Source organism: Triturus cristatus, chromosome 5_2 (assembly GCF_964204655.1).
Source record: "Triturus cristatus chromosome 5_2, aTriCri1.1, whole genome shotgun sequence".
Lineage (NCBI taxonomy): Eukaryota > Metazoa > Chordata > Amphibia > Caudata > Salamandridae > Triturus > Triturus cristatus.
The window spans coordinates 173,770,636-173,798,148 of record NC_140588.1 but is presented as its reverse complement, the minus strand read 5'-3'; positions in this window follow the sequence as shown (position 1 = coordinate 173,798,148).

Genomic DNA, 27,513 nt, shown 5'->3' with positions numbered 1-27,513 from the left:
ATATCCTGCTTCAGGCATACATTCCTTGTTTTATGGCATGGTCATTTATATGTATACATTACAAAACGAAAAGGCAGAGTCATGATGACCATCCCGCATTCCAGTTAAGCCAGCCCTCAATTATTTACCCAGCAAGGCTCAGATCCCACATCAGATATCGATAGGCCCCAATAAACATGAGCATCTCCTGTTTGGAAAACAAGCCATAAAGCAGGAACAGTCAGGTGCGAAAGAGATTAGCTGGAGGCTCGTGTTTAATGTAAAGGCTTTATGGTGTGTCAAGCCCTGATGCTAATCACAGGTGGCCGGAGGACGGGGAGCTCGTGAGACCGGACTGACCTGGGGCAGCGGAGCCAAGCTGCCCAGGTCACAGAGAAGTCAAAGGAAAGCACATGTGCTCTAAAAGGCCCGTATTTGCTTCATGATATGTAGCCTATGTGAGGGCAACCATAAGATGGCCACCGCTCTAAGATGGAACCCACGTAGTGATGTATAATAACGTATACACAGTGCATTCATAGCTAAAACGTTACACAAAGCACTTGTACATACCGCATTAACCATTCGCGGTTCGCTAATACCGGGATAGACAGGGGTAGGGCCCTGCCTCCTACGCGGTCCCAAATTCTAAAGTACGACAAGGCTACGCTTAAGTCAATCAGGATGAGTACGGCAGTTCCACCGGAGTCAAGCAGTTGCCTGAGACATTTTGTGACGCCAAGTAGGGCCGATTCGGTGCTATGGCCGGGTCTGAAACCAGACTGTGATGGGTGAAACAAATCGCGGGTCGCAACAAAAGAGGAGAGTTGGACATTGACGTGCTTTTACAATATTTTAGAAAAGACAGAAAGCAGGGAGATCGGGCGAAAGTTTGACCAACAGAGAGGATCAAGGTCACCCTTTTTTAGCAAAGGAAGGCAAGAGCGTGTTTCCAACTCTGAAGTACATGTCCTGTGCTTAAAGATTTTTTGAGGAGGTAGAGAATCGCAGTAAGGACAGCCTTGTCCAAGAGTCTGAGGTTAGAGGGAAGAAGGGAGCCAAGCAGGGAGCCGGACTTGATGGATCCCATTAGTGATTGCAGTGTAGCCGGGTCCAAAGTGGACCATATCCTAATTTGGAGAGGTTTCTCTCACTGAGTAGCCAGGGGGGAGGATGTGTCACGATGTCTATCTGTTTGAGTTGTTGGGAGTGTTAAGTTCCTTTGTTGGGAGGCGTCCATGTCAAGTTGACAGAAGATGGACTCAACTTTATTTTGAAAAAACGTTGCTAGCTCATTACACTAATGTTGAGATGGAGAAGGGGGTGGCAGAAAAGTGCTGGCTGCCGAGAGCTCATTCACGACTTTAGGTTTAAATCTGTTTTTATTTATTTAAACATAAAGTTCAGTACAGCACTACCCACCTACATCCGCTTGGCCGGTGGTGATCAGATAATGGTATGGGCAGGTCTTGTATGCATGGGGGAACAGTGAAGTGTGTTGTGAACGCGAGGAATAAAAGAAGGGGAACAGAGAACTGGAGGAGATGGAAAGTTGCCCAGTAGTAGAAAAGTAAATGGGGGTGAGTTCAGGATAACTGCAGGTACATCTGTTGGTATTAAACGCAGGACACGAAGGTAGCGAGGGCAAGACAATTCCCTGAATTCAGTAGAGAGGTATGTCAAGGCGGCTGCCACATTTTGTCAGAGAGGAGAAGGCGCTGCATTGCTACTGCAGTTAATATTTCCATGCCTATTATGTCCCACAATTTGTGTAAACAATCCAGGTGTGATGGAATGAGGGTGTGGTTCCATTTACCTAGAAGGAGGTGTTTAGCCGCTCCAAGCGCAAGGGAGATGGCTCTACCTCTAGGCGACCGTAACGGGTAGGTGAGAGGATTTGGGAGGCCTAGTAATATATAGCTAGGGAACCTTGGAATGTTCATCTTATAAATGGCATTTATGGCTGCCAGCACTCCCTCCCAAAAAGACTGAAGTTTGGGACAGTGCCAGAGCAGGTTGGTGAGTGTGCCCTTCTATCCTCAGTGCCGCCAGCAACGGTCACTCCTGTTCGGGTTCCAAACTGCCATTGTGGCTGGCGTGAGGTACCAGTAATGGGTGATGTTCAGGAACATTTCCTTGCTGGTGGTGTTTAAAGCGGATGTTCGGGTTCGGTTTAGTATGTCACTCCATTCCCTGTCTGTGAAGGGCCTCTCGTATTCCCTTTCCCATCTGTCCCACCCTGGTGATCGCAGCGGTGAGTGCAATGTATTTAAAAAAGCATAATTTCAGAGAGTATGTTCTTGTTGAATGCCTTGTGAGAAGCCATTTCTCAAAGGACGTCCGGGTTCTATAAGCATGCTGTCGAATCCAGGGTTGTGACACCCAGTGTGCTACTGCTAAGTACTGCCACTTCACTGTCTCAGGTAGACCATAGGATCCCTGAAGAGCAGGAAAGCCCATAAGGCCATCCGGATCGAACAGGTCTCCAATACGCTTGCAGTTGGCATCTTGCCTGGCTTGGAATATCCCCCCGTTGCTGCTGGGGGAAAGTCAGGGTTACCTATCAGGGGGGTTAGGGGTGATATGGGTGTGGAGAGCCCACACTGCAGTTGGACACGGTCCCACACACCAACGGTGGAATGAGTCACCAGGTAAACAAAGACACTTGGCGGCCTGGCGGTTTTCGCAAGCCAAGGTACCCTCCAAATATGCATGCCTGCAATGGCCTGGTCTGTAAATCACCAGTGTTTTTCTCGTTCATGACTTTAAACAAGGTTTTCTGGCAGAGATGGGACTTAGTTATCTTCTCCGTAAAGTAGGTCGCACAAGCAGATCTACAAAGGGCATGGTATTTCTTCAGTGCTGCCAGTATTCAGAATTAGCCTCAGGTGCATAGTATTTCCTCCACTGTCTAAGGTTTTGCAACGTTTTTTATCCTGGCTGAGGAAGTCAGTAGTCCAGGAGGATGCATTCTCCGTTGAGGTTTAGATGAGAGTGGTAGGGTTAAGTCATTAGCCTCCGTTAGCCAATGATGCACAGAGATTTGATCTGGGTCAGGTTGGGATTTAAGGGTAGGTTTTTTTTAAGAAGCAGGTTATTAAGCACCGACAAATCAAGTTTAGACCAATTCCTGGTTTTAGGCGGCGAAGAAGGCCGGGTACGGGAAGAGGAAAGCAACTTAATGGTAAAAGGTACTGCAAAGTGATTCATCCAGCAGGGTTTATGGGTGGTGTGATGGATAAGGTTGAGAGATTAGAAAAAATGGGGTCCAAAAGGTGTTCGCAATGTGAGTGGGTGAGGAGTTGAGAGGCAGAAGATTAAGAGTGTTCAAGTCTTCTATAAGTGCAGATACTGGCTTATTGCTGGAGTCCTCGAGATGGAGGTTGAGGTCACTAAGCATGGAGAAACTGACTACCCGTAGAAAATGGGGGGCCAGAGAGTCAGAAAGAACTGGACACTAGTTATCAGAAGGGCCAGGGGGACGGTAAATAGGTGCTCCTGAGAAGGTAATTTTAGGAGAAAGAGAAATAGAAAAATAGGCTTCACAGTTAGGAATCTGGAGGTCCTCAAGTTTACATTTATAAATCTTTTTAAAAATAATGGTGATATCTCATCCTATTTTATGAGGTCTGTTTATTCTCAGCAGAGAAAAATTGTCAGGAAGTGCTGAGATAACATCCGGTAAAGACCCATCCTGAAGCCAGGTTTCTGTTAAAAAAAAACCACATGTGGGTCAGCAGCCATGCTAAAATTAAATAACTGTAGCTGATGTTTAGGTAAAGTGCGGCAATTTAAACTAAAACATCGAAATTCATTGGGCAAGAGAGAGTCAGCCCTAACATTGGAAGGTGGCTAGGGAGCATCCACCTTAACCTTAAGGTCATAAGCAGTCTCAAGCTGGGAGTTAGGAGTGAATTCGAACTGGCAGTAGGAGCAGTAAGAGGAAGGGTGTCAGGATTGAAGACCTGCAATGCTCGTTAGGAGTGGGCCTTAGCTTGTACAGGGCCAGGGAAGTATAAGATCTGGGGGCTGGTTGTAAAGGACTAGGGTTTTTGGTGCCTGGCCCGGGCAGGACACGGACGGGCGCAGATGGGCTTGCTTAAGCATGCCTTTGGCGCACTGCTGGCATCAGCTTAAGTAGGTGGTTGCGCTAAAAAGACTAGACCGCACACCACCTGGAAATACAGCCACAGGCGGGAAGTGGCCGATAATGGTGTCGCAGGTCAACCATGCTCTCCGCACAAACGACACACAGACCCGACAGAACAAGGTGGGAACCACGTTAGCGAGAGGAGCGGCCTGTGCAAAAGGTAGCTGGCAAGAAAAGCAGATATGTGTGGAAATGGAAGCAGCAATGAAAAGGTTAAATGAGAATTGCAATTAAAATAGCAGCGATGAAGCATAGTTTTTAAAGCTGAGTCACACTCTGGGAGATTGACTAAGGCAGCAACAGCAACCTTACCGCTGTCCGCATACGATCAAGGGGAAGCGGGGCAGGTGTGATTTTGGATTTGTGACTGGGATGGAAGTTAAGCATATGCCTCCAGACATAGAGGGAGGGGATATAGGGGCATATTATCAAGCCAGGCGATAAAATTATCGCCGCTTTAGCGGCAGAAAACTGCTGCTAAAACGGCGATAACGGGCTTGATAATATGCTCTATGGAATTCCAATTGAAGTCCATGTTAGATGTCCTTCACATTTAACATGGGCTTCAATTGGAATTCCATAGAGCATATTATCAAGCCCATTATCGCCGGTTTAGCGGCGGTTTTCTGCCGCTAAAGCTGCGATAATTTTATCGCCTGGCTTGATAACATGCCCCCAAGTTTGTTTCACAGTGGAGGAAACTGTAGTCGCGATCTGTTGTCTGAAAAGGAGCAAAGGACCAGGGGTTGATAGAATCTCTGGAGATCTTTGTCGCTCAGAGATGTCATTATGGGGCTATGTACTCAATATCATTTTTAATGCTACAATTTATGGGGGAGACATTCCAATCACATGGAAGGGTGCCGAAATTATCCCAATTTTTAAGAAAGGGGACAAAGAGGACCCCATACAATACTTGCCAATTAGCCAGATGGATACTGCGCAGAATTTTTTTTGTAAACTCATCCTGACATAGACACAAATATGGATTAAGGAAAATAGGCTATTGTCGGATTTGCAAGATGGTTTCAGGGAATCCCCAAGCACTTTGGACCAGGTGTTCCGCTTTTTGTTGATTGTTTGGAAGACTGTTGTCATTGGGAAGGGCCACCTTTTGTGTTTGTGGATCTCAAACCCGCTTTTGATTCAATCCCGCGAGACAAACTGTGGGTTGCTCTGAGGGATGCACACAGGCCTACTGCAATTTATAGTGCGTTCGCATTAAGGAAATTATGCACAAGTTAGGGGGGGCAAGGGCGGCGATCTCACCAGGAAAATTAATGTTTCAAGAGGAGTCTGCCAAGGCTGTTTTTGAGCCCCAACATTATTTACCTTAAATATGAATGGGTTTATTAATGCACTTTATCACTGTGGTGGCGATCCCCTAAATTGGCAGGCAGATTAATTCCAGCGCTCCTCTATGCTGATGATACGCTGCTAATTTTGAAAGCACCAATGGGCATGCAGAACATATTAAGTAGATTCTCAAATGTGTGTGATGAATTTGCTCTGGAGATCTACTGCTTAAAAGCAACATTTATGACTTTTGGCCCCATTGATCTATTAAAGGGAAGTTGAGCCTGGAATCGAACACTCTTGAGCAGGTTTTTGATCATCTAGGGGTTAGATTGTCTAGTAACCTCTCATCCATTGGACAATTTAGAAACTTACTGCATGACCCACATGCTGCACCACCACCCCTGACTCATACACCTTCCGCCCTAAACACGCGCAAACAATATAAGTGACGTGCAACACCTCACCGCTTCACTTCCCCATGTCTACTGCACAACAATGTTATACTACGAAAACAACACCGCACACCAACTCACTCTCAAACACTGTCCCCACCACCTACACACACAGACCCATCAAAATGCCTTCTTAGCATGCTGGATGAGGAACATGATACAGAACAGCTACAAGATTGCTATCCTAACACAGCTAATACCAGCACTAAAAACACACCTGCTACAAACCCACACAATACTAATCACTCTTCTACAAAACAAAGTCTCACTATCACCAAAGCCCATTCTCTAACTTGTCTACTAATAATTGCTCGATCCCTCTCTAAAAAGAAATATCACATCTACGACCTTCTCACAGATGCAAAACCAGACATACTATTCGTAACGGAATCATGGTTGGGAGATGATATGGCTCCAGGCCTGCATGAAGCCGTTCCTCTAGGCTATCAAACGATCACCCAAAATCGTATAGGCAAAAAAGGAGGTGGTCTAGCTGTTGTGTTCAGGCAAACATTACATAGCACTAAAGTTGACAACATCACCATACATAAATAATTGTGAGGCTTTTCTCGCCAGATGCAATCCTACACCGTCTTCCTCCTGTAACTTCCTGCTCCTTTACAGACCTCCACCTAGCAAGGCGACATTCCCAGGCGCACTTCTAGACACAATTTCAAACCTGATAACAATACACTCCAACCTAAGCGTTCTGGGTGACCACAACATTTGGTTTGACAAACCCAAAATGCCCCATCCAAAAACAATAATCACTGGCCTAGACACACTAAACCTGCATAAGATTGCCCACAAACCAACACACATTGCTGGACATATCCTAGATGTCATTTTTGCTAATACCAAACTAGTTACCTTTCAAACTATAACTCCAGTCACATGGACAGACCACCACTTGCTTGCTTTCCAACATAAAACAACACTAAGCGACTCACCTAAAACTACCTTACATCCATCCACCTATCGACCGTGGAACAAACTCCATTTGGAACACTTAGAAACACAACTAACATCCAGTACAAATCTGGAAACAATAAATTCTGTTCAAAAACTATATGAGTGGTTACAGGAAGCTTTTGACATCCTGATACCACTCAAAACCACACAATAAAACAAAAGGAAAAAGGCGCCTTGGAGAAACATAGCGATAAAAGACATAAAAAAACTAATTAGAAAGCTGCAACGTACCTGGCTCAAAACAAACGCCAAACAAGACAAACTTCACATACAGAAAATTAACGAATTATACAAGTCAGCTATCAAAAAAGCTAAGAAAATGTACTATTCGGACAGAATTCAAAATGCTAAATGTGCAAATAAAGAATTCTATGAAATACTCAATGAATTTCACAAACCAAATTGCCTCGAAGGAACTCATCCTGTTACTCAAAATCTCACAGACAAAATGACAAATCATTACACTGACAAAGCAGACACGTTGGACTCGTACTTAAAACAGAGATAAAGCACCAGCACTAACCCTTTTACAAAACAACAATCCAAGAATACTCTAACCCAGCCTCCCCCTTCCATCCAACACATCTCACACAATGAATGTATGGCCCAGGTCAAAGCAAGCAGGCCTGCCGGCAGCCCTTCTGACCCTTGTCCACCACAAACTTTCAAGACAATTCTTTTAACAACCTCTGCTGCCACTCCAGTAAGAAGAATCATCAACGATTCCTTAACTACCGGAATATTTCCAGAAGAACTCAAGAATTCATACATACGCCCTTTACTGAAGAAAACAAACTTGGACCCACTGAACCCTGACAACTACAGACCCATTACAAATCGACCTTTCCTGGGCAAACTGATAGAAAGAGCAGCGTTCACCCAGATGTTTCAATTCAATGAAGAGAATGACATACTTTCAGACTTCCAAACAGGTTTCCGTCCGGGAAGAGGCACAGAATCTGCCCTCCTTGCCATCTGGGATGACCTGAGGAACACAGTAGACCGGAATGGGCTTGCTGCGCTTCTCCTCTTGTACCTCTCGGCTGCCTTTGACACGGTTGTCCCTTTACACTCTGAAACAAAGACTCTATGAAGCCACCAGAGAGGGGACTGCTCTAGACTGCATCGCGTCCTACCTTGAAAACAGAACTAATGTCATCCATACCCCACCTTTCTCATCCAAACCATACTCCACAAAATCAGGGGTCCCTCAAGGCTCTATCATCTCACTCATGCTTTTCAACATCTACATGAAGTCATTACCCATACTGATCAATCATTTTCACCTCACGTGCTATAACTATGCAGATGACATACAAATACTCCTTCAACTGTGTTGGACCTGTCAGCCCTAGGGTGGTCTCCCCTTCCATTTTTGTATCGTGCCTCATTTTTTCCACCCTCATTTTTATGTTGGACTAGGTCTCCGGGCGCCTTTTCATTGCCAATCAGTGTTAAGGTGCAGGTGCTCCCTTCTCCCAAGATGGCTGCCACAGACCCCTGCTACTGCAGAGTGGTCTTTCATAGTAGCACCCTAGCTGCCAGGAGCTGGCTGGAACCCCACAACAATGTTGCGACTCCAGCCCGCCTTTTTATCCCATAGGTAGAGTGGGGAAGCTCCTGGAATGTGCTGGAACCTTCTAGAAGGGAGGTGTGGTTTTTCTTTTGCCGCCTTGGCCAGAGGTCACCTGACCTAGGGCTACTTAAGTGAGGGAGGGAACTTTTTGTGGTGAGTTGGCCAGTGGGGTGAAGCAGAGCTGGAAGAATGCACCAGGAGTGTAGGCGGTAGGGCCTAGCCAGGGACTTATGCCTCTGAGAGTGACAGGATTTAGGTGCTGCCTCTTAAGTGAGTGAGGGACCCTGTGAAACCCACTGATCTTGCCCAGCAGTAGGAGGACTCAGAGAACCTCTGCCCAGCCTGACTAGGAAGGACCTAGTCGCCTTCTCCATCCCTACCCCCCTGTAACAGAACCCCTTTAAGGGCGCCAGATACATCTGCGCCAACAAGACTTCATCTAACATCTGAGAACAGAGACTTATATGCCAAGCACTGAGACTGCGTGTCCAGATTGAACTCTAAACTCATATGCCAAGCACAGAGACTGCGTGTCCAGATTGAACTCTAAAACGTATATGCCAAGCGCTGAGACTGCGTGTCCAGACTGACCCCTGAAGCCGTATGCAAAGCAGATTGAAGAGCCACCGGGGATCGACCAGGTATAAGCGCTGTGACCCCTGCGCTCCCTGACCTGGTCTGGGACCCCCGGCAGCGTGCGCCGCTGAGCGCGGAACCCCCATCCTTAACTTGAGCACCCCCCTGTGACGTGGAAGCCAGCGCGCTCACCGCCGCGGCCCGGAGGCCGGAAGAAGTGCCCTGCAGAGTCGCGAGGCCCGTGAGAAGCCCGGGGCCCTGCCGCTGCCGTCGCAGCTGTGTGAGAAGGTGCGCGAGGCCTGGGCCGAGTTTCCCCATCGTCGCTGGAGCGGACGCCTTCCGACGCCGAGAACGAGGTAAGCCCGGAGGCTGGGATTGTCCCTGGTGCGCCCCCTACTGGTTGGGAGCCACACCGCACCCTCAGCCCGGGTCCCCTCTCCGTGGGAGTTCCCCCCTGTCATCGCGACGGAGAGACCCCGCCGAGGGATCCTCACCTTGTGCCCCCTTGAACAGTACTGAAGCGTGGTGCCCTACGAACTGCACCGGAGCTGGGAGACTCGCTCCGCAAGTCCCGTGCGCTCCCTGCGGACAGCCCCGTGTGAAGCATTGACTGCCCCGGAGTACGAGTAGCGCTCTGATAGCCCTGTTCCGACCTGAAGTGCTACGTGCTATTGATTACGAGTAGCGCTCTGTTATTCATATGCCATATTGACGTGCTACGCGCTATTGATTACGAGTAGCGCTCCGTTATTCATGTGCCAGGTTGAAGTGCTACGTGCTAGTGATTACGAGTAGCGCTCTGTTATTCATGGTCCATATTGAAGTGCTACGTGCTATTGATTACGAGTAGCGCTCTGTTATTCATGTTCCATATTGAAGTGCTACGTGCTATTGATTACGAGTAGCGCTCTGTTATTCATGTTCCATATTGAAGTGCTAAATGTCCTTAGTTGCGAGTAGCTCTCCATGCTAGATGCCTTGTTCTGAGGTCGTCACCGGTTAGCGCGCACAACGCGACAGGAAGGTGAAGAGCACGTGTACAGCTACGTGTTTGGTAGTTGTGCCCCAGGCAGTACTGTTATCTCATGAAATGCATATATGGTATGAACAGCCTTTATAGCTCCTGACTGATATGTACATCGCTAGCTATTGTATTATCAGCATATGAAATGTACTGCTACCTCACGAACTGCATCTAACGTGATCTACTTGGATAAACTTGAGTATTTACATAACTCCTACAGTGTGGCGTCACTTATTGTGTGTGTTCCTCGTCACATGTGAGGTGCGTGTTGTATGGTTGCTTTACACACAGACCTTCGATTGCCCGACCGCTCATGTCACGTTACCGCCCCATAGGTCCTGGAGACCCCAGGTCCTACATTGTTGGCGAGCGGTGGGATCCTTAGGACCTGTGACCATACAGCACCCTTCTGTGAGGCGAAGGGCGCCACAATTAAACGCCTATTTGTTCCAGAGCTCTAAAACCATTGATTGCTGCATTGTTAATTCCACTGTCCAGGTTGAGAGTACAGGAAGCCTGGTTAGCTGAGAACTGTTGCCTATCCCCTAGGAATTATTCTCCTTAGTGTCTAGGTCCCCACCTGCCAGAATGGAATTCCGGTTAGCTGACCTCGAGGGGTACAGTGTGAAGCAACTAAGGGAGTTCGGGCAGGGGATGGGGGTGCCTGGGGTACGGACGGCCAAAGGACCGGAACTCCGCACCACCATTAGGGCATGGGTAGAGGCCAACCCAGAAGGGAGAGAGGATGAGGGACAGGAGGCGCCAGATGCACCTCAGGAGGAGAGCGCCCAGGAAGTACTAGACATCTTAAATGTAGATATGTCGGAAAATGTGCCCCCAGGGAGACGTTCTGGGGCCAGTAGTAGGACAGGGTCTAGAAGGAGCGCGTCCCCAGAGGAGTACGAGGACAGGAGGGAAGAGAGGCAACTAAAATGGGAGCTAGTGAAATTAGAACATGAAAGAGAAAGGGAAAGAGAGAACAAGAAATGGGCAATGGAGGAGAAGAAGCTGGCGCACGAGCTTCAGCTAAAAGAGCTGGAGTTACGCGCCCTCCAATTGAACGCGTCCAATAAGGACAATGGTGGCAGCATACCTAAGGAACCTCAAGAGTCAAAGTTCCACCTACCTAAAGAGGTAATTGCCAATTACACAGTGGGGGACGACATCATGAAATGGTTGGCGGCATACGAGGTAGCCTTGACGGCCCATGGGGTACCCGAGAGTAATTGGGGAGGTGGTTTATACCGGTATATACCTCCCAATGTTAGGGACACCCTGCTATATTTGGCCAAGGCGGATCAGGTAAGGTATGCTCCCATGAAAGAGGCCTTGTTAAAAAAGTTTGGTCTCAACCCCGAGAGGTACAGGCAAAAGTTTCGTGGCAGCCATAAGCTGTCCACCCAGACATGGGTAGATTTTTTTGATTATGCGAGGAAGGCACTAGATGGTTGGGTGCGTGGCAGCGAGGTGCAGGACTACCAAGGGTTGTACGATCTTTTTTTAAGGGAGCACCTCTTGGATAAGAGCTTTCCGGAGCTGCGCCAACATCTGGTGGACCGCAAGTTGATGGATCCCCGTGAGCTTGCGGAGGAGGCAGATATTTGGGTGAGTACCCGGGTGTCTCACAAGGGCCCCGGGGGAGATGGCTCGAAAGGCGGACAGGGTTTCCCCCAGAAGAAAGAGGGGGGAGATAAAAAGGTGGAGTTCTCGAAAGGTCCCCAAAATCAGTTTAGGAAGGGAGTAGGAACCCCACCCCCGTCCAATTCCACAAGACCCACTTACCCTGACAGGAGTCAGCAGCCTAGGATTGTGCGGTGCTACGAGTGTGGGGAGATTGGACACTACAGGGGAGATCCCAAGTGTCGCAAGCGACCACCAGCCCCAACGGGCGGGAAAAGTCCCGGGGTGAGTAGTATAGCGCTTGGGGTGGAGCTGCCCTTAGATAGGGAAGGGGAGTGGACAGGCCTGACGCTGGTTTTACTCGGGGATAGAGAGGTGGTCCCCGTAGTGTCCCTGCCCCCGAACACTGCTAAATATCAGCAGAGGGTGAGAATTAATGGGGAGGAGGTGGAAGCTCTGAGGGACACAGGGGCCAGCATGACCACTGTCGTGCGGCGGCTGGTGTCCCCAGACCAAGTAGTCCCCGAGGAGTTCCATCCGGCCGTATTGGCTGACGGCAGTATGAGTCACTATCCAGTGGCTCGTGTTCCATTTGAGTGGGGAGGAGTCAAAGGCCTACTGAGAGTTGCTGTGAGCCCTGCCTTGCCTGTGGGGTGTTTGCTAGGGAACGACCTGGAGCACACCAAGTGGAAAGATGTCGAGTTTCACGCTCACACCGAGATGCTGGGATTACCAGGGTGGATTTGCGTAAGCTCGCGGTCCATGGCTGCCTGGCATGGAACTCACCCTGGGTTGGAGCCTGGAATCATGGCCATACCCAAAGCCAAACATGGAAAGAAGAAGGTGGTAGAGGACATGCCCCGTGAGATGGATGGGGAGGCCGGAGAGGTGCCCCGGAGTCCGCGGAGGTAGATGTCGTTCCTGTGGAGGACTTGCCGACCCTTGCTGACTGGCATGTGGAAGGAGGTCCTACCCGGGAGGAATTTTGTCAGGCACAAAGGGCGTGCCCCACGCTTGAAGGCATGAGGCGGCAGGCCGAAGCCCAAGTGGCCAGTCAGGAACTGGGAGGTTATCACGTGTATTGGGAGGATGGTCTCCTATACAGTGAGCCCAGGCTACCGGTACATGGATCTTCGAGGGCCATAGTGGTCCCCCAATGTTACCGGGCCTTTCTGCTGGAGTTAGCGCACGAGATACCCTTAGCCGGACACCTGGGTCAGGACAAAACCTTTGCACGGTTGGTCCCCCATTTTTATTGGCCCAGGATGAGGATTGCATCAGACACCTTTTGCAAGACCTGCAAGTCTTGTCAGGCTAGTGGCAAGACTGGGACTAAGTTGAAGGTCCCGTTGGAACCGCTCCCCGTGGTCGGGACCCCGTTTGAGAGGGTCGGTATCGATATTGTTGGGCCATTGGACCCTCTGACCACAGCGGGACACCGGTTCATCTTGGTTTTGGTGGACCACGCCACAAGGTACCCAGAGGCTATTCCTCTGAGGACCATCACTGCACCGGTGGTGGCGCGGGCACAGTTGGGGATTTTTACCCGAGTGGGATTCCCCAAGGTCGTGGTGTCGGACAGGGGCACCAATTTCATGTCGGCCTACATGCAGGCCATGTGGAAGGAGTGTGGGGTGACCTACCGGTTTTCCACTCCTTACCATCCCCAGACTAACGGACTTGTAGAGCGCTTCAATAAGACATTGAAGGGGATGATCCGAAGCCTTCCAGAGGGCTTGAGGCGTAAATGGGACGTCCTCCTCCCCTGCTTGTTATTCTCCTATCGGGAGGTACCGCAGAAGGGAGTCGGGTTCAGCCCGTTTGAATTGCTCTATGGCCATCCCGTTAGGGGTCCCCTCAGTTTAGTGAAAGAGGGGTGGGAGAAGACTTCACAGAAGCTTCCCCGTGACATTGTCGGCTACATGCTGGAGTTCCGCAGCCAGATGGCCAAGCTGTGGAAGGCAGCCACAGAGAACCTGGAGGCTAGCCAGACCGTGATGAAGGAGTGGTATGACCGCAACGCTCGGACGGTCGAGTTGGACGTTGGACAGAAGGTGTGGGTTATAGAACCTGGGGAGCTTTGTGCCCTCCAGGACCGGTGGACTGGCCCATACATCATTGTGGAGCGACGAGGCCAGACCACGTACGTTGTAGATGTGAAAAACCCCCGTCAGCCCCTCAGGGTGCTCCACGTCAACCGCCTGAAGCCGCACAATGAGCGATCAGAGCTTGCTCTCCTTATGGTGACGGATGGGAGCGAAGAGGAGGAGAGTGAAGCTCTTCCTGACCTTCTAGCGGTACAAGAGAAGGATGGTTCGGTGGAAGGTGTAGTCCTCTCCCCATCCTTGACCCCAGAGCAACAGAGGGACTGTCGCCATGTCCTGGGACAGTTCGCCTTGTTGTTCTCCCTCACGCCTGGAATCACTCATTTGTGTACCCATGATGTGGACACAGGGGACAGCCCCCCGGTGAAGAACAAGTCTTACCGGCTCTCTGACCGAGTGAAGGATAGCATCCAGCGTGAGGTGGCAAAGATGCTGGAGCTGGGGGTGATAGAACCTTCCAGCAGCCCGTGGGCTAGTCCAGTGGTGTTGGTGCCGAAAGCGGCCCCACCGGGTACGACGCCAGAACTTCGGTTCTGTGTGGACTACCGGGGGTTGAACTCTGTCACGAAGACAGATGCTCACCCCATCCCACGTGCAGATGAGCTGGTGGACCGGCTGGGAGCAGCCCGGTACCTCAGCACCATTGACCTGACATCCGGATATTGGCAGATTGCCATGGCCGATGGAGCAAGGGAGAAGACAGCGTTCTCCACCCCTGAGGGCCACTACCTGTTTCGAGTGATGCCCTTTGGGCTCAAAAATGCTCCGGCCACATTCCAGCGGTTAGTGAATCAGGTACTATCTGGCCTGGAGTCCTTCTCAGCAGCCTACCTGGATGACATAGCTGTCTTCAGTAGCACCTGGGGGGACCATCTGCAACACCTCCAGGAGGTGCATGCCAAGAAGCCTTTGACACGCTGAAACATGCGATGTGTACCGCTCCAGTACTAGCAACACCAGATTTCAGCAAGGAATTTATTGTACAGACAGATGCCTCAGAGCACGGCATAGGTGCGGTGCTCTCGCAACTCAATACCGAGGGCCAAGATCAACCAGTGGCCTTCATATCCAGAAGACTCCTCCCTCGGGAACGGTGATGGAGCACCATTGAGAGAGAAGCCTTTGCGGTGGTCTGGGCTCTGAAGAAGTTGAGGCCATATCTCTTTGGCACTCACTTCCTTATCCAGACCGCCCACCGCCCCCTTCGCTGGCTCATGCAGATGAGAGGCGAAAACCCCAAGTTGTTGAGGTGGTCCATTTCCCTACAGGGGATGGACTTTCGGGTGGAACATTGGCCCGGAGTTGACCACGCCAATGCTGACGGTCTCTCCAGGTTTTTCCGCCTTAGTGATGAGAACTCCCTAGAGGTTGGGTAGCTCTCACCTCTTTCGGCTGGGGGGGACGCATGTTGGACCTGTCAGCCCTAGGGTGGTCTCCCCTTCCATTTTTGTATCGTGCCTCATTTTTTCCACCCTCATTTTTATGTTGGACTAGGTCTCCGGGCGCCTTTTCATTGCCAATCAGTGTTAAGGTGCAGGTGCTCCCTTCTCTCAAGATGGCTGCCACAGACCCCTGCTACTGCAGAGTGGTCTTTCATAGTAGCACCCTAGCTGCCAGGAGCTGGCTGGAACCCCACAACAATGTTGCGACTCCAGCCCGCCATTTTGTCCCATAGGTAGAGTGGGGAAGCTCCTGGAATGTGCTGGAACCTTCTAGAAGGGAGGTGTGGTATTTCTTTTACCGCCTTGGCCAGAGGTCACCTGACCTAGGGCTACTTAAGTGAGGGAGGGACCTTTTTGTAGTGAGTTGGCCAGTGGGGTGAAGCAGAGCTGGAAGAATCCACCAGGAGTGTAGGCGGTAGGGCCTAGCCAGGGACTTATGCCTCTGAGAGTGACAGGATTTAGGTGCTGCCTCTTAAGTGAGTGAGGGACCCTGTGAAACCCACTGATCTTGCCCAGCAGTAGGAGGACCCAGAGAACCTCTGCCCAGCCTGACTAGGAAGGACCTAGTCGCCTTCTCCATCCCTACCCCCCTGTAACAGAACCCCTTTAAGGGCACCAGATACATCTGCGCCAACAAGACTTCATCTAACATCTGAGAACAGAGACTTATATGCCAAGCACTGAGACTGCGTGTCCAGATTGAACTCTAAACTCATATGCCAAGCACTGAGACTGCGTGTCCAGATTGAACTCTAAAACGTATATGCCAAGCGCTGAGACTGCGTGTCCAGACTGACCCCTGAAGCCGTATGCAAAGCAGATTGAAGAGCCACCGGGGATCGACCAGGTATTAGCGCTGTGACCCCTGCGCTCCCTGACCTGGTCTGGGACCCCCGGCAGCGTGCTCCGCTGAGCGCGGAACCCCCATCCTTAACTTGAGCACCCCCCTGTGACGTGGAAACCAGCGCGCTCACCGCCGCGGTCCGGAGGCCGGAAGAAGTGCCCTGCAGAGTCGCGAGGCCCGTGAGAAGCCCGGGGCCCCGCCGCTGCCGTCGCAGCTGTGTGAGAAGGTGCGCGAGGCCTGGGCCGAGTTTCCCCATCGCCGCTGGAGCGGACGCCTTCCGACGCCGAGAACGAGGTAAGCCCGGAGGCTGGGATTGTCCCTGGTGCGCCCCCTATTGGTTGGGAGCCACACCGCACCCTCAGCCCGGGTCCCCTCTCCGTGGGAGTTCCCCCCTGTCATCGCGACGGAGAGACCCCGCCGAGGGATCCTCTCCTTGTGCCCCCTTGAACAGTACTGAAGCGTGGTACCCTACGAACTGCACCGGAGCTGGGAGACTCGCTCCGCAAGTCCCGTGCGCTCCCTGCGGACAGCCCCGTGTGAAGCACTGACTGCCCTGGAGTACGAGTAGCGCTCTGATAGCCCTGTTCCGGCCTGAAGTGCTACGTGCTATTGATTACGAGTAGCGCTCTGTTATTCATGTGCCATATTGACGTGCTACGCGCTATTGATTATGAGTAGCGCTCCGTTATTCATGTGCCAGGTTGAAGTGCTACGTGCTAGTGATTACGAGTAGCGCTCTGTTATTCATGGTCCATATTGAAGTGCTACGTGCTATTGATTACGAGTAGCGCTCTGTTATTCATGTTCCATATTGAAGTGCTACGTGCTATTGATTACGAGTAGCGCTCTGTTATTCATGTTCCATATTGAAGTGCTAAATGTCCTTAGTTGCGAGTAGCTCTCCATGCTAAATGCCCCGTTCTGAGGTCGTCACCGGTTAGCGCGCACAACGCGACAGGAAGGTGAAGAGCACGTGTACAGCTACGTGTTTGGTAGTTGTGCCCCAGGCAGTACTGTTATCTCATGAAATGCATATATGGTATGAACAGCCTTTATAGCTCCTGACTGATATGTACATCGCTAGCTATTGTATTATCAGCATATGAAATGTACTGCTACCTCACGAACTGCATCTAACGTGTTCTACTTGGATAAACTTGAGTATTTACATAACTCCTACAGTGTGGCGTCACTTATTGTGTGTGTTCCTCGTCGCATGTGAGGTGCGTGTTGTATGGTTGCTTTACACACAGACCTTCGGTTGCCCGACCGCTCGTGTCACGATACTGCCCCATAGGTCCTGGAGACCCCAGGTCCTACAAACTGGAATGCCCCAAAGATATTGGAAACTCCCCAATTTTCAGTTGTTTCAGAGCCGTGGATCAGTGGATGACTTGGAGCCACCTCAAATTGAATGCTTCCAAAACGGAAATACTCATGTGTGGCGATTGGAAACATTATGACCCGCTTGCCTCCTGGCCTGATGAACTGGGATCACCACCTAAAGTATTGAAGGAAGTAAGAAACCTTGGAATGACCATGGACTCCAAGCTGTCAATGAATGCCCAAGTGGACAAGGTAGCAAGATCAAGCTTTGTCACTATAAAAATGCTGCAACAAATTTTCATTCATTTGGGATTTCCACACAAGGTCCAAGCTACCATCTCCCTTGTTCTGTCCAAACTTGATTATGCCAATAGCCTCTACCATGGATCAACTTTAACAACCATGAAAAGACTACAACAGATTCAGAACTCGGCTGCCAGACTACTCTTGCATATCAAACCACTTATGTTGGGGGTAAAGAGTTCCATAGTTTGGCTGCTTGAACAGAGATTCAAGAGTAGTCTGGCAGCCGAGAAGGATGTGCCATCCATTTTTTTTTTCTTTTCAAGCCAGGTGAGGTGTGGGCTTGAAAGCCCTGCGTTGGTTACTGATTGCCAGAAGATCCGTGTTCAAGCTGCTTTGTATCACCCACAAAGCAATACATGGAATGGGACCGCTCTTCATCAGAAATAAAATCACCAAACACATTAATCAAAGGAACCTCCACTCTAAAATGGCACCTCGCCTCAAAATCCCAAGATACAAGAAAAAAAAATGGATGGCACATCCTTCTCTGTTCAAGCAGCCAAACTATGGAACTCTTTACCCCCCAACATAAGATCCACGGACAGCCACCTTATCTTCAGAAAACTGCTCAAGAGTTGGCTCTTCCCCACATAAGCACCATAGGCAAACAGAAATTTACAGCATATCCCTCTGTATAAAATCATTTCTTTTTAACATAAATATGTACCTATCTTTGTGTATTGCTTTGTATAAACATGTAGAATAATGATGGTATAAAACCAAAAAGTACAATAAAACTCTAAAACCTGAGTTTATCTGGTGCATCTTTGGTCTACATGTACTTCTTCCATTGTGCATCTATGTACCTTCCATGTACTTGGATCTGTGTGTTCCATGGGGAATAAATCAGCTCTGTGTGTGGGAACAGGACACTACCTATTCATGAAGTGTTAGCCCCTCCCTTCCATCCTGCCCAGACAGGGCCATCAGAATTGAGATGGGTTCTCTGTCATGCTCACCATTCCTGTGTTTGCGGCTGCCTAGGGGTAATTCACAAAGTGTAGCTGTCACCATTTCCAAATGTGTATTGGAGACTGGCTGCAAGGCACCTAGAGTAGTAAGAGCAGAGAAATGTCCACTTTCTAAAAGTGGCATTTCTAAAATAGTGATGCTAAATCCAACTTTACGAATAAAGAGGATTTATCATTGCCATTCAAAAGTTATTAAACACGATACAGTTTCTCCTTTCTAATTAGGAATACAGCTTTAAAGTGTTTTAAGGAATTCCTAATGTTAGCCTATAAGAGGAGTAGGCCTCACAGTTGTGAAAAACAAATGTAGCTGTTTGTCACTACCAGGACATGTAAAACTTAAAAGTACATGTCCTACCTTTTATTTACACAGCACCCTTCGCTTAGAGTTACTCAGGGCCTACCTTAGGGGTGACTTATGTTTAATGTAAGTGGAGTTTAATGCTTGTAATGTGGTTTTAAATGCCATGTCGAAGTGGCAGTAAACGGAGCCCACAGGCCTTGCAATGGCAGGCCTGAGACAGGTTTGAAAGGCTAATTGTGTGAGTGGCACAACCAGTGCTGCAGTCCCACTAGTTGCATTTACATTACAGGCCCTGAGTATATAGTATACCACTTTACAAGGGTCTTATAAGTAAAGTAAATATGCCATTTGGGTATACCAATATATAACCAAACATGAGGCAGACTTTTTGACCAAAGGAGCAGGGATCATTCCTTATTTTTATACTTTACCAAAGACTCATAAAAATAAGTTACCACCTCCAGGACGCCCGATAGTTTCAGGGTATAGGGTCTCTTTTAGAGCCCCTATCCAAATATTGTGATTTTTTTCTGAAAACGCTCATTCAGAATACGTCCACCTATTTGAAGGATACTAAAAGCTTTTTGGCTCTCTTGAAAGATCTTCGGGTGGATAATGATTCAACCATCCTGGTATCATTAGATATTGAGAGTTTGTATACTAGCATTCCCCAGGACGACACCATCAAGGTCCTGGGTGAGGCTTTAGGTGCTGCCAGTTGGGACTTTCAGACACCAAAACAATTTGTGATTGAGTGTGCGACCTTAGCTTTGAAAAGGAATTTTTTTGAATACCAGGGTGCCCTATATCTCCAATTCACAGGTACTTCAATGGGCAGTACCTTTGCCCCTAGTGTGGCGGGTCTATATGTATATGATTTAGAACGTAAATATGTTTTGGTTCCGTCTAATCCTTACTTTTCCAATTTATTATTTTGGAAGAGGTATAGAGACGACGTTTTTATCATTTGGCAAGGCCCTGAGAACATTCTGCTGGATTTCTTTATTTGGATTAATACCTGTGATCCTAATTTGACTTTTACTCACTCCTTTAATAAGGATGTGATGGTATTTCTTGATGTGGTGGTAACAAAGGTGGAAGGCTTTCTACTGACTAAAACTTACTATAAACCCACAACCAAAATCAATTTGTTAACCTTCTCCAGTTTCCACCCACAACCTCTACGAGAAAACCTGCCTTACGGGCAATATTTGCGTATACGACGCAATTGCAGTAAGGTAGAGGATTTCCGTGAACAGTCTAATGATCTGACCCAGAAACTACGAGATAGAGGTTATCCGGAAACGATGTTGAAAAATAGCTGCAAGAGAGCCAGAAATCAACCGAGGGAGGCACTTCTGGAAGATGCGTGTAGGCAAGATGCAGTGATTCCGCTTACTTGCGTTACTACGTACAACGTAGCATCTAATGCCGATTCTAATTCCATTAGGAAACATTGGCAGATTCTTGAAAGTAATAATATCAAATGGGAGAAACCGCTGTTTTCATTTAGAAAGGCAAGAAGTATCAAAGATTCCTTGGTCCATACTAGACCAAAGTGTACTGGTAGCCATGAAGACGCGTCTGTGCTGAATGCCACCCATTATCGGACACTTCCCATGTGGCTCGTGCAGTGTGTGTCACCATACCTCTGCCACTAAGATATTACATCTGGAGGAAGGCAAAATATGGACCCAACATTCCCATACCAATTGTAACACAATGAACGTGGTGTATTTGATGACGTGTCCTTGTACATTAAAGTATGTGGGTATGACCACTCGCAAGGTCAAACAACGTATCTGTGAACATCGGAGTAACGTCCGCTGTAACAGAAATATAACTAAACTGAGTGATCATTTCTTGCGGCATAATCATACTCCTGATGATTTACAGTGGACCATTATTGAGCACATTCAATTTCAGACTAATTCACCAAATTTACTGTTCGAAAAAGAGCAGCGATGGGTTTATCTCTTGTCTTCCCATTCCACTGGGTTAAATGACAATATTCCTTGGGGAACAGTAATGAGGCGTAGTACATAGAAATGTCTCTTTTTCAACCCCCCCCTTCCCTGCTGTTTACTATCCTTTTTTACCAATTAATGGAGTTCAATCCTAATACAATTTAAACTGAGGTTGGTCTGGTTTGCACAGTGTGTTAATTATGGTGTGGGTCTAGCTGATGGTTTTGGTATTATGGGGTTTCTGTCCTAGCCTTGGATATTATGATCCTCGGTTCACATGACGAGCTAGATCTTTGCTACCCTAATAGAATATAACCATCAATAGGTTCCTTCATTTTTGAAGCCCTCCCATGAACCGCTACTTTTGAGATCAACTATCCTCTAATTAGAGGTTATAGACACAGGGGACCTATACATTTAGATTTGTTTCTTTCTCCTCATTGTTTTCCCCTTGATTTTACCTTTGACACTGATTTTTTTGGTCTTCTGCTATTATAAAGTTCCTAACCCGGATTGTATACAATTTAAGTATCCTGAGTTATCGATGGTAGACCATCCTTTGTATATAACCAGTGGGTCGATCTGAGTAAAATTGGTCAATCATTGTGTCTGCGCTATTGCAAGACATGGTTTAATAAAGTTTTCCACACACCATTTGGATAAGAGGTTAGCGATCTAGCCCTCTTACTGCCTTGTTTTCTTTGCTGCGTACATTACGTGTCTCACGTGACCAAGGAGGGTCACATGACACGCGGACGTTTATGGATGACTAAACCGTCTTTCCCGCCAGATTTTTTCACTACATATACGCTGGCGTGGGCTGCATTTTTATATCCGGGGCTGTTGGGATGCAGTAGGTGTTTGGCCGGCGGTAGATTCTTGCTGAGTAAGTACCAATTAAAGTTCTGTATCGGTATTTAATTTGAATGAGTCGGGCATTTGGAGGTTTCCTAAGCTATTTTTCTCCGCTTGCCTTTCATTTCAGATGTTGCTTTTTTTGAGTCCCGCCACCCGACATTACCTAAGGAGCCGTGTGATCTCTGTGTACACGTAAGCCCGGTGTATTCTACATGATATTCTGAAACCCTTACCTCGCATTAGATTTTTGCCATTTCAGCCAATAATTTACATTTGGCTTCTTAGTCATGTTCAAAGAACCGCTTTTTCACCAGCAATTTTTTAAGCTGTGGTGACGAGTTGATATACTCGTTTATTATGAGCAATTAAGAGGTGAATTAACAAAATAAAGACTTCCTCTCTTGTTTTGCCACTGAAGATGAATAGCTAACAGTTGACAAGTTGATGTATTATATTCATAGTTCTCTGTTGCAATATAAATACTACCTTCAGATAAATCACTCTTATCAAACATAAAAGATCGTATTTTGTGTGTTATAAAAGCTTTGCAAAAAAAAAATATATTTTCTTTTCATTCTTTTTTTGCAGACATTTTTGGCTTTTGGGCACTACTTGAAAGTCCTCTACAAAACCGTGAGTCCTTTCGGTTTAACGCACCACAGGTTAGGGTAAGCCTTAGCGTGCTTATACCGCCGTGGTGCCTTTTTGGGTCCTGAAGAAAGCTTTGTGTAATACGTTTAGAAGCTGAAACATGTCGACCAGTAATGAGTAGGATGTACCTGGTCAATTTAAACCAGCAAGGAACATCCAATTTCACTTGTTTTTACTAGTGCTGGGTTTTTTCGCCATTAAACTTTTTTAGTTAAAACCTTTGCACTTTTTAATCTTGCACATTTTTTCACTTATCACACAATTTTTTGATAAACACATAACCATCACTGAGCTCCGGTCTAATTAAGCGTCGAAGCACACCAGGGATGCAGTAGGCATCTTTGGTGGAACCCTATGATGAAGCATGTCACCAACCAGGTTGGTGAGTGAGGGTTCTTTTATCAAATTTGAGTGATTTGTTATATGTGTATGTGCATATACACTTATATGTCTATATACATTTAAGATTACCCCTTTTTTTTGTATTACACACTCTTTCGTTGTTTAAATATTCATTGTCTAGGGGGACTAAGAGTGGTCTTTGCCCTCTCTCTCTCGTTTTTTTATATACATCAATGTCACCATGTTTAGGGGAGAAGCACCTGTACTTTAGCACTGGTCAGCAGTGGTAAAGTGCTCAGAGTCCTAGGGCCAACAAAAAGATACAGCAAAAAGAGGAGGTAAGCGGACAAAATGTTTGGGGGAAGACCACCCTAAGGATGACATGTCTAACAGGCAGGTGCAGAACTCTCCATTGGGAAGGTGAACTGATCCCAGCCTACCACTTAACAACCAACTGAACTTTCCTATTTACAAAGAGAATTGTAATAAATCGCTATTAATTGATTGATGTAATTTCATGTTTGATATTATCTAAACTTGAGATTTTAATTTAAGTATAGTAAAATTGGCAATATGTGCTCAACAATGTCTTATTGTGTGACTGTGCTCCTTGTTAAGGAGTATGCTTTTAAAAGTTATTTCTTTAGTTTTCCATAGCTGAATATAAGAATATAGGCACTGATTTGTTTCATTTTTTTTTGTAGAACCCAGCTGTGTTTCGCATTTGACAATCACTATATTTATGACACCCTAGCAGTAACTAAAAAGAACTGGAGGGAACTCTGAACCAGCAGTTGAGTACCAATTCATAGAAAATATGTCAGCGGGTTATGTTGGTGCTGCTCAGATCACACAATCTCGCACCACTAAATGGCAAATTCTATTGGTCAACAACCAATATATCTTGTGGTGCATTGAACATCCAAGATCTCATAGTGGAAAGAGATACTATTGTGCTGGGTTTGACTCAGAACTTGCAAGGGGCTAATTCACAAATGCATTTATTACACCAGGAAGCATTAGTACAGGAAAACTCTCTTACATCCCTTTATGAATAGGCTCCGAAACATCTAACTCCCTATTAGTGCAGGTGCAAATGGGGCAAATTCCTTTCCATTTGAACTGACTATATGTGAATATTGCCATTTTATTCCGATTATCGATGTTTTGGGTCTAATACAAAAAGGCTTGTAAAAGTATGTAAGAGAGTACTATGTTTATGTACTCAACAAGCCTTTGTGGAAAGTCCCCCAATGGTTTAAATACATTTTTTCTGTTTTTGTGTCCTGATCTATGATGATATCGGGTACAAATGAGGTATGACATGTAGTACCAACATTACTGCATGCTTTGCACAGTTTTACCTAGGCATTGAAGAGCAACATTTTTCCAGGGGTGAAGGAGCATTATCTTTGCATGCTGTGGCACAGTTTGCACCACACAAGTTGTTCACTCAAGGGGGGAAGTGCTAAAATTGGTTTGCTGCATATAGTTGCTTTATGTGTGACACACTAAATGAGTGAAAATATGCAAGAAGAATGATAAATGATAAAAAGATAAAAATAAAACGATAAATGGAATTGCATGGCAATAATAATTTCGACTTCCTGGTAAACATGATGGTTTTAGGATTTGCAATTCACTCCGTTTTGAAATAATACTAGGACATGTTTCTAACAAAGTAATAATAATTAAAATTAGACCATTGATAACTTTGTTTGCACCACCCAAATTAACGTGTGTTAATATGTGTACACATTATTCATCATGTTTATTCCCATCACACTTTTGGATATAGAGAGAATGTGATTGCTTTGCAGTTCACTTGCTTCAGTTGTATTATGCAGTTCACTTACTTCAGTTGTATTATGAAATGATTGTAACATTTAGTGAGTGAAAAATCAAATTTTAGTTACAAAATCTTTGACAGATAATAAATAGATCTTCTTTTACACTAGCCTCACTTTGCAGTCCGACAAGGGAAATCTCAGGTAAGATTTCTACCATAAAATACATGCCATCAGTTGCATGCCATTTAACAGCCCCTCAGGCGTATTTATTGTTCTTTCTCCATGTGAACTGCTTCAGGGTTTTCGTGGGGTGCTGCAGCATCTCCCACACATCTAACCCCATCTGCACAGTTTTATATCCTTTCTAAAAAACACCTGATCATCTTGCAGGTTAGGTATGTTTACGTATAAATTGTAATCACATTTGTTTAGTATCTGTCAGTCACCAGTCAAACAATTAGGCAAAAGGGACAGAACCAATTTATGTTCTCTTGTTTTAAATAGTAATGATAAAGAAAATGTGTACATCAAACGTCAATGGAAATGATTCACAATGTCTACTATGGCAGGCGTTTTCTGGGTTAAGGAACTCTGCAATGTATGTGACTTTTGATCCGATAAAATTTTTTTAAATTTTTTTTAAAGGGACAGACCAGAGTGAAGGAGTCTGAATCTGAATTACAATTGTATTATTGCTAGGAAGTTGCCCTAATGCCCAATTGTGTTCCAGTTTAGCTTGGCGAATCTTATCAATACACATTTTCCCCATGCACTTTTTCATATGCAAATTGAACAATGATACTGCAAAAACAGCTGAACGGAATTACACCAAATTGGGCAGAAAGATAGATATTGTCCCAGAAAGCATGCTTTTTGTGATTTTTCCTATATCCGTTCAATAGGTTTTGAGAAATTAAGGTTAAAATAATGGTATATTTCATGTCGCAGAGGATCCACAGAGCCGACAAATCTCAAGATAAGATCTGATTGGCTGCCACCATATCAACAAAGATGTGCTGGTAGCCATGTTAGGACTCAGGGACTCAGTCCCTTGTCCCTTGCCCTGAGAAAAAAAAAAAAAACACATAGAAGGATACCCTGCCACCCTAGCCTGGTTGGGGCAAAAAATTACCTTTAAGGTTGAGCCAGTGCCTGGGGTGTTGGAGAAGATTTTCTATTGAGGAGCAACGCACAACGCACATCCCCATTCCAAGAGCTTTTCTTTAGGCCCTAGGGTCCTCACCACCTTAGGGCCTGTTTTAGACCCGGTGACCCCATCCCCCAGGGCTGAATTAGTTGACATGGGGGACATACAGCCCCCACCTCGAAGCGTATTACGACCCAGGCATCCCCATCCCCTGGGTCCTATTTCATATTTATGAGACGGGCATGCAGCCCACCAAACCAGATGTATTATGGCCTCTGGACCTCATCCCCTGGGGTCTATTTCATTTTTGAGAGAAGGGGGCACATGGCCCCCCCTCCTCCAGCTCTACTATGGACCTGGTGCCCCCATCTCCCAGGGCATTAAATATGGCTGGTAGGGGAAAGAACATACTGTAGCCGACTTTAACCAAAACCAAGGATAGGTGCTGGCCATAGAGCCGACAGAGCTACAGGGGCCCAGGGGAATCCCCTATGGCACGCAAATTATTTTGAAGTTGTGGGTGCTGCGATTGGGCTCCAGGGAACCCTCAAAAACATAAAGGTTTTCAACTTCTGTCACTACTGAGGATGGGTGCTGGCTGGGAAGCCAGTAGGGGCTACAGGGGTCTTGGGGCTCCCCGCGTGGCCCCCTACTTATTTTGAAGATGTATTGTAAAACCAATTGCCTGCTCTCTTCAGCACCTGGCATGGGTGCCGGTTGGGGAGCCGGCAGCGGCTCCCCTGCAACCCCAAACAATTGCAATGTTGTGGGTCCACATGAGAAAAAAAAGAATGATAAATGAGGCTCAGGCAACACTAATTTATTATTCATTGCTCTGTGCAAAGAGGCCCCCATAATGCCCTAGGGCTATTTTTAAGTTTCATTTTTTCTTCCTGGTGGTGCCCCTAGGAGGAGCATCACCAAACTTGTTTTCAATATAGTTCAGCGGCTCCCAAGCAACATTAAACTAAATGAAGGAAGTGTCCTGGGCCATTGAATCCATGACCCCAGGAGAGCTTAACATGTGTTTTTTAAGCACTTTCAGGTGGAGCTGTATGTTCGTCTAGTGTAGGGACTCCTTGTGGTGTGTTCAGGGTTGCATTTTGTGGCCTGAAATTTTTTAAAAAAATACTCAACAACATGTTGATTTTTTTTAGTGAGGCTATATCGAAAAATGTTGATGACAATCACTTTAACGTGTGAATTTAAAAAGTATATATTTGATCATAGTTATTAGTGACTTTTTATTTATGTTGATGTGCTGACCCCTTGACAAAGTAATTAGTCCCACTTTTTATATTTTGGTGTTCTGACCATTTAACAGAGTCAGTAGGTCTGCCTTACTTTAAATGACACACTTTAGAGGTCTACCTTACTTTAAATTATACCCTTTATATTATTGCATCACATATTCAGCTGTGTTTGCCCGTGGGGGCCAGGCACAGGGCATTGCCACGCACAGCGAGGGTTTTGGGCCCCCGCGGGACATTGGGACCAGGGCCTGACTGTATTCCAGGCCTTTTGACCAACCCCACGCCCTGCATGCCAAAGGGGGAGGGCCCTGCACCAACCTCACACTGAGCACAGCCTTGGACCATACACAGCAGGGGGAAGGGTACCCAACATCACTCTGCACACAGTCATGGACTTCATACTTTACATTAAAAAAACATAGGAATTCACTACAAAAATAAAAGTAAAGTGATTTATAGCAAAGAACGGTTGAAGGGTCTTTATAGTTAGATGAAAATCTCACTGAAAACATACTGTTTCAACTTACAAAAAACACTGAAATTCACCAGTTATAGTTAT